The following is an 8317-nucleotide window of genomic DNA, read 5'->3' as shown; positions in this document are numbered from 1 at the left end:
TAGCCCCCAGCCTCCCCCTGCCGAGAAGCACGACCCTGCCCGGCCCCGCTCACCTCCAGGAGAGGCACAGCGGGCAGAGCCAACAGCGGAGCGGTATGGCAAGGGAGGACAGGGACCACAGCCCGGCCCGTCCCACCAGCTGCTCCCGCTGCAACCCGGAAGCACCTGGCCAGGACCGGAAATAGCTTGGGGCGGGGCCGCGCATGCGCGGTGGTAGCGGCGCTTAAAGGCGGGGCGCGGGGCCCGTTAGAGCTGTTCATGGGGTCGGTGTTGGGTGTTCTTGTGCCTCTCCTGGTACCCATTGTGGCGGTAGGAAGTGAATAAAGGGGCCCTCTGCCCTCAGAGGGAGCGTAGGGAGCTGCTGATGACTTGGGCTGGATAGAGACTGCTGTGAAAGCGTTAACCTGCCTCATAGGCTAAGTTAGAGTAGGGCCTGTGTGTGAGGCCTTCCCTTAGGGCCCCTGCTTAGGAGGGAAGCAGGTGGCATACTGGGATTGTAGTGAAATTTGCCCTTAAACCTAACTATTTGCCTAAAGCAGACAGAAAAGATGGTGTTCATAGTTATTGTAACAACGAAAGGTAAAGCATCAGCTTATGTTTTGTGTTAAAACCAGTCAAGTAATTTTATAGGTGTAGTTAAGCTAGAGTCTAAGCAGCCATGGTGTGATAGCTCTTGCTGGTTGGTGAAGGGTTAATAGTCTTCAAGGGCGTGAAATAAGAATTAAGTAGGGAAACTGGTGGGATTAAAACACGACAGAGCAAGCTGCGTAATTCCTGAATATATGTGTATGTACATACTACAGGCTTCACTGTGGCATTACCATATTAGAAGACCAGGATAAATCTGGTTACTGGGTAGGGATGTAACAGGCTAAGGGAGGACATCATGACCGAAGGCTGAAGGGAGAGTAGCTAATACAAGGAGGAGGGAGGAGTATAAAAAAGAAGAGTCATATGTGAACATAACACATTTCTACTAACCTGACTAGAACTGTTGCTAGGTAGTTTAGAAAGATTGAGTAATACTTTGCCAAGGGCATGAAAGGTGCATTTGGAAACTTGAGAGGCAATAAATATCTTACTGGAGTCCCTGGGGCTTAGCATGCAACCAGTAAAAATAACCTTTGCTTCAAAATCTGCCCTTTATTTGAATTTAACTTAGCAACTTGATTAGCTTATGTCTGTTCTTCTGATAAAGACTGTATCTCAGAAATTTTAGCAGGTCCCAAAGAACACTGCTTTTTCTTGCACAGTTCTTGAGTCATGCGCTGAACCTCTGCTGCTCTTGTTTCTGAGTATGCTTGCAGCGGAGGTTGTGATTTTCAGATCCTATGCAACAATTAAGTTTTGCCTCTAGATTTCCATTCTGTTTTTTCCTACCTATATGGACCATGTGTAACTCTTCAGTGGTAAACTACTTGTGTATATAGCAGACTAGTCAACGCAGTTCTTTAGTATTACATGCACCTAGGAACCTATAGGCCTGAAATCACACCCCCAGGATTGTAGGAGTGTGATAAAAATCTGTGGTAGTCCCTATTCTCACAAATGTAAGCTCAAGGTGAGAGATTACTGAATTAATTTCTCGTGGTCGGGTATCCATCTCTGCTTCTCTCTTTGTCCTCCTAGAGTTGTCTGTTCACTTTCTTTGCATCCTTAGTGTTGCCAGCTTGTATGTGGCAGTGCTTTACAGTACCCCTGATCAATGAGCTGCTCTACTTCCCTAAAATCTGTACTAACCTACCCTGTTGTCAGTATGTCAACTGTTTCTGAGGATGTTTACTCTAGTGTGCACTTATTACTTGCTACCTTGACAAGGTGAGAGTGGAGCATGCCCGAATGGATGGTAGGCAAGAACAGGTGTTTGTGTTGACCCCTTTTCCCTTGGGAGAACAGCCAAGGACTGTTCAACTCTCAGGCTTCCCATCTTGGATCCCATTCCTAGCTCTACCCTGTAGATTTGAACCTACCATATATTCATTGCCCTACCGCTGCCTGTTGGCTTTGTTCAGCACTCTGCACATGCAGTTGTTACAGGGAACTGAGATCTTTCACACAAGTTCTGTTGGTTTCTAGAACTTGAAAAATCACTTTGTTCATTACTAATGAAAAACTTAAAATTCAGATCATTGTCTCCCATGTTGCATTTTCTCCGGGAGGTCAGAGAATACATGATGTACTGTTCTACACTCAGTGGAACTTTTTGAACTTTTTCCTGCTGCCTCTAAATTCTGAATAACATTCTGTGTCTGTTGCTTTTTAGCAAACTTGGCAGTATTATCAACTGCTTCTATCAGACATTCAGACAAATTCCCTATCTTTTGTGGGCATATTCAATTCTGCCTCTCCTTGTTAGCATGCTAATGCCTGGGCTGTGATTTTTTCCAAGTTATTCTTCAGATTTTCCTTTGTAATTAGTAACAGATGCAAAATGCTCTATAGGCACTGAATGTTTCTGTTAGCAATTAGGCAAAGTCTTAATTCCTTATTAAGTTTCATTGAGTAGCAGGAATAGAGATTTTAAGAAATCTCACATAGTATTTAAAATCCCAGCATCTTTCTCTTACTTCTGGAAATTGTCTGTTTTTTTTCCTTAATGGCCCTTTCTGTGAAGTATTAATTAATATACTCTAGTCATGGTTGTCTGATTTTCATATATCTGCTTTAGTTGACAAGGTATTAAATGAGGAGGTTGAGAAACAATTTATGAAAAGACCTTAAAAAAAAAGACTACCTCTTACCACCTTGTGAATCTAATTCTTGTACTGTGGCTGTGATAATTTTCCCCATAGCAGCCCCTCTGGTGTCTTGTGAAACAGAGCTTTTCCTAAAAGTGGACATAAAGGGTACCAAGCACAGGGTCCTTTGCAGGCTTAAGACAAAAGTTGTTCCCCTACTTCAAGCACTGTGTGATGAAGAAATGCTTTTTTTTTCTTTCTTCTTTTGTGTACAGGGAATCCCTGTTTGTTCCAGTGCTTCATGGAAGTTTTATCAATGAAGAAGACTGATTGTTTTGGAAGTCTTTTTGCACGGTGTGCTGTCATAGCTGTTAAGGAGCAAGAGTGAATGACAAGGGATTTGAGTGTGGGTATTTGCTCAGCATGCTGGCTCTGGCTTGCCCAGTTAGGCAGCCTGATTGATGTGTGGGTGGCCTGATTCACAGTATCTGCAGGATCAGCACGATCTGTTGCGTGATGGGAGGAATAAGACATCTATCCTGGGTGGTGAATTCTAGCTAATCTTAAGCATCTCCTTCAGGAAAACGTGAATAGCCTGAATATGGAGGTTTATACAGAATGAATATGGAATGAATATATGAATATGGAATCAGATGAATTGCAGCCCAAGTGGCAGTGTTTCAAAATTTAGTTAGCATCGGTCATTTCAGATTCTTACATGAATAGACTTTCCATTTTAACTGCACACATGATGGGAAAATCAATATCCTGATTATCTTACCTCAGGAAGTCACTACACACGGTTTGTAGTCCTATGTCACAATAGACTGTCGGGCAAATAGGCACTTCCCTGCCTCCTCTCCCATCATGTTTTGAAAGGATAGGGTGGCCATGGTGAAGTGCAGAGGAATGTGAGGGAATGACCTTGATGCCAAGTAATGCAGCTAGAATGGCATATTGCCGTGTGCTGCAGAAAGCCAGTGAGAAAGCAGCAGAGGTTGTAGATGATTTTGTGGAGATATTCATGAGATTGGGCACAAATACATGCAGGAGATTTTTAATACTCCATCCTATTCCAGCTATGCACATGGGAAATAGGTTCCTTGGTTTTGCAGCCAGCAAACTATCCACAGGCTATCCTGTGCCAGTCAGCTTGGTGCTTAGGCATGTTTCTAGGTATGTGTAATATGAGTGTTGAGAAAATCTGAGTGCCTGCTGCTCACAAAAATGTTATCCTTTGATAGTGTTTCTTCAAAACTAAATCAGGATTTAATATTTCATGCTAGGCTTGCAAATATGATGGCACATATCCAGAAAAATCGTGCTCAGTATCTTTTATTGGTTCTTGTAAGGAGAATAATGTTGCATCCCGTTTAATAATTGCTTGTTTTTGTTACGAAATCAACTTAGCCATTTTTAGAAAAGCTTGGAAAGACCAGAATCACAAAACAGTTTCAAGAAATGCAGTTTGGACTTACTGTCTTTCTCTGTACTGACTAAAACTTTCAAATATCAGCCTTGGGGGTTTCGTTTTTTGTTTCTTTGGGTGTATTTCCTTAAAATGTCATTATTTCAACAGACTGACTTGTATGTGGAATGAACTGCCCTGTTCTCAGCGACAAGGCCGAGGGCGCGGGGCGCCGGCAGGTGGCAGCAGGGGGCCGTCAACCGGTCGCGGAGCGGAGCCGAGCCGGGCAGAATTGAGCGGAGGGGAGAGGAGGGGAGCGGACCGGGCGGCTTTGTGCCGTAATCTCTTGGGATTGCTGCCTTCCTTTACGGGCCGTTTCTGCTTCTGCTGTGGTTTTCTGGTAGTCTTAGCCTCTGAATTAAGCGTTGCAGATCATTATTTCTTTAGATAGTATTAAATACCTTGTGTTCTTTATAGTCTTACTGCTTTGTGGTTTTGCTTCAGCAGAAATGGCAATAATCAACTTTATACTCCTCTAAAAATTATAATTCGTATTTAAAAGAAAAAAAGACTCAAATAGGCTCCAGTAAAATGGAATTAATATATTTTCCGGGTAATTTCTTTCAATATATAGGCGCTTCCTTTTGGAAACTGATGGCATCCTTGCAATGCCAGCTATTTAGTCAGACTATTCTGAGGCATGGCTGGAGCAGAAGTGTATTTGCACTCAGTTTGCAGAATGCGCAGCAAATTACTGATGGACGTTTATGTGGATTGACTGAATATTTATTGGGCTTTCTGAATCTACTTCACTCTTAGCTGCAACAACCCAGTGTCAAGTCCAGCTTAGAAGGTGGTTATTCTGCAGTTCAGCTGCTGAAGCTTGGGTCCTACCTAGGTCATTGATTCCTGAAAGAGGAGATAATGGTTCTTGTGTGACCTAGGGATGTTGCAAACAAACTGAGAAAACAAAAGGTTTAAACAAATTCTTCTCCTAGGAAAATTCTTTTTTAATATCTACAAACAAGAGTGGCTGCCTGTCCCCAGAGGGTAGGCTGTTCTCTGCTGACTGTACCATTTGTAGTTGTGCATGTACCTGGTTTGTGCAGTTTCTGTGACAAAGCAGTGGATCTCCAGATGACCCCCGATTACAAACCCTTTATCTGTTTTAATGCATAGCTGACTTCCCCCCCCCACCCCCCCGTGATTTTTGCTCTTATATGAGGACCCAGGGATCTCCTATGGGAATGCAGGTGTATGGCTGGGGTGGTTCCTACCCATCCTGGAACCAGTAAAACTTCTGTCAAGCTGTGGCACTGGAAAGTACTGATTGTTCTTATCAACTTGTTAGTATAATCTTGAACCTTGAATTATATAAATTCTTACAAAATTAAATATTCTCTTTAGAAATTTATTTATATGTACTAAAGCTACCTTAGTTTGTCTGGTTTGAGTGGTCATGTGATGAAATACAGGATGAGAGAGGATACTGGGACATGAGAAAGCCTCCAAAAAGTACCTTTTATTGTACCAAACAGAAATAGTCCATTATTTTATTTGTCTTGTCTGACTTGTATTGCCACCTCTCAAGTTAAGGGGTGGTGATCAGCAGGCAGAGGAGTTGAAAGACCCGAGGCCAGAATTATCCCTGACTCTGTAACATGGCATCTTTTATTTCTTTAACAAAGTCCTTGTGGAGCCTGGCTTTCCAAATACATATTCTTTTCTGAAGATCTAAAAATACATAGAATGCAACCCACTTACTTCAAAACCTATAAAATCTATTGATATTCTGCAGGTGGGATAATACTGGCACAAAAGACAGACTATGAAAAAATGTGTGTGTCTTAATTCCCTTAAGCTTAGTGCAGTTTTGGGAAGGGAAATAAATTTGTGTTTGACATTACCTTTGGCTTTAAATGTTTTTTTAACAGGCACTTGGAGAAGCATGAGACTGCACCAGGATTTGGCTTGAGCAGGTGAAAAGGATCCACCACTCCAGCATCTCCTGCATGTTCTAGGAGCACTGGGAGGCAAATCACAGTCACAAAGTAGGAAAAGCAGGAAAGCATGGGCAAATGCCCAGCATGGCTACTGTTTGCTGAGCTCTTGACACCTGGAGTTGTACCCGCAGCCAATTCAACAAGAAGAGCAACCTCTTTTCCTTGTGAGCACAGCCATACAACTCACCTGAGCAGGGAGTTACCGCATGTCACTGGTCTTTGGCTAAGAGTTTGCACACAAGACTTTACAGAGTGTGCCTGTCTATGATCAGTGTGCCATCCTTAAAGATCACACTCATTCCACCTTCCTGTCATAGTCTTTGTCTGCTGAGACTTTACCATGCTTGAGGTCCTTCTCTGGCAGTAAGGATCGTGCCTCTCCTAGTCTTGCTTTGAGTTGTGTAGACAGCTGCTACAGGCAGTTTTCAGTGAGTAATATGTCTAGTTCTATATAAACCTAGTCCCAGGCTTCTGGAGCTGTCACATTGCTTGTTGGCACAGGTTGTTTTCATTCTGCTAGGCAATGCTTATGACGGTGGCCCATTACAATCAATTTGTATGTTATCAGTAATATGAATGTTTTGCTTGTTAGTGGAAAACTTGTGCTTCTTGCTGAACTCCTTTCAGAAGTTTCAGGTTGGTTGCTGCCTGTGTTTAGTGGGACAACTACTAGTACGTGGGGAGCTGTTTTCTTCACTCTGACACTCCCCCAGGATGTATAGATAATGCAGAAAATGGGCTGCATATAACCTCTGCTAACTTTCTCTGTGGGGCAAGGGGTACTTTGGGACGGTACAGGACATATTCTGGGAGTTAGGATGGCCTGCAGGCTTGTAAAGTGTTTGAAGACTTTGTGGATTCCTGGACTGACTTGTGCTGCATACAAAGCTCTGGTAAAACTCACTGCTCTATAGATCTTGCTCTCATCTAGGGTTTTTACCTTGGAAGGACAGGAGACTGTGCTTGTGTCAATAAGATTGTGAATAGAAAATGAGATGGGGCAGGCTCAGTCCAGTTCTTAACATGAGGTAGACCTGCCTGTGCTGATTATTTGGATTAGCACATTGAGGATTTCAAAATGTTTTCCTCTTTTCACCTATGCAGAAGCAGAGATGTGAATTTAAAAGGATTCACATTTGTGAGTGATGACAGCAGAAAACTTGTGGAAACATTTCTTGCTGCTTGCTTTAAAATTCAATAGATTAAAAAAACCCTGCCAGTATGATTAATCTCTAAATTTTATTAGTTTTATTCCAAGAATGTCTGTCCTCTAATAGAAATGAGCCTGTGTTTCTAATCTCTCATTGTCACATCTCCACCTCTGATTTTCATACTTCTGGTAAGGTTATAAAACCTTACTAGGAAATAAAAAGCATTTTATTACTATGATATGAATGTGTTTCCACAAGGCAAATGAAAGTAAGGGGTGCTCTGAATGTGAATGATGGTTGCAAATTGTAATTTTTAGCTGTTGGTCTGATTTGTGGCTGGAGCTGTTGGAACTTATACATGGCACATTGGGCTGCTTGCACTCTGAAATTCAGTCTCATGCTTGTGTTGTTAGAACTGACATCTGTTTTGTTAACCTGCAGCCAATGTTCCCCATGAGTTTCTGTAATTGCTGTTGGCAACTGACACAGCCAGAATATGTCTAGGAGTAGATGCTCCTGCTGATTTCAATTTAGGCAAGGCATGAATCCACAAACAAGAAGCCACAAACGGTTGGAAGGAGTCAGCTCTTAACTGGTTCACTGATGAATGATAGGAGTGTACTGAGAACAAATCACATGGATTTCTTTTGCATACAGGTGGCCATTTGCTTAATGAAGACCTTGTTCATTCTGGGAATATGTCAAATGCTCTTTGACTAATAATAAGGGACAGTTGTCTCTTGTTGTGGTCCTGAACCCAGGACATTTCCATATATTCAGCTGTTTCCAATTCAAAACCAAATAGCACCTAAAACTGTAAGTTCATTTTCCTGTCATAAAATCTTCTGCTGTGCTAGATGGATCTTTGGTTTGTCCCAGTACAGCTGTTCTTTTAAAAAAGAAATTCTTATAAAAAAGAAATTAAAATCTGCAGGCTTGCAAACATCTACAGATAGGGCGCGTTCCCGACACACCAGAAGCCAGCTTAGAAGAGCATACTGTTGTTAGTCAGTGCTGTGGAAAAACAGTGTAAGCTGGAAATGCACAGAAAAGGTGAGAGACCCTAAGAGAAGAGTG

Source organism: Nestor notabilis, unplaced genomic scaffold (assembly GCF_000696875.1).
Source record: "Nestor notabilis isolate BGI_N333 unplaced genomic scaffold, ASM69687v1 scaffold19778, whole genome shotgun sequence".
Lineage (NCBI taxonomy): Eukaryota > Metazoa > Chordata > Aves > Psittaciformes > Psittacidae > Nestor > Nestor notabilis.
This window is presented reverse-complemented; position numbering follows the sequence as displayed.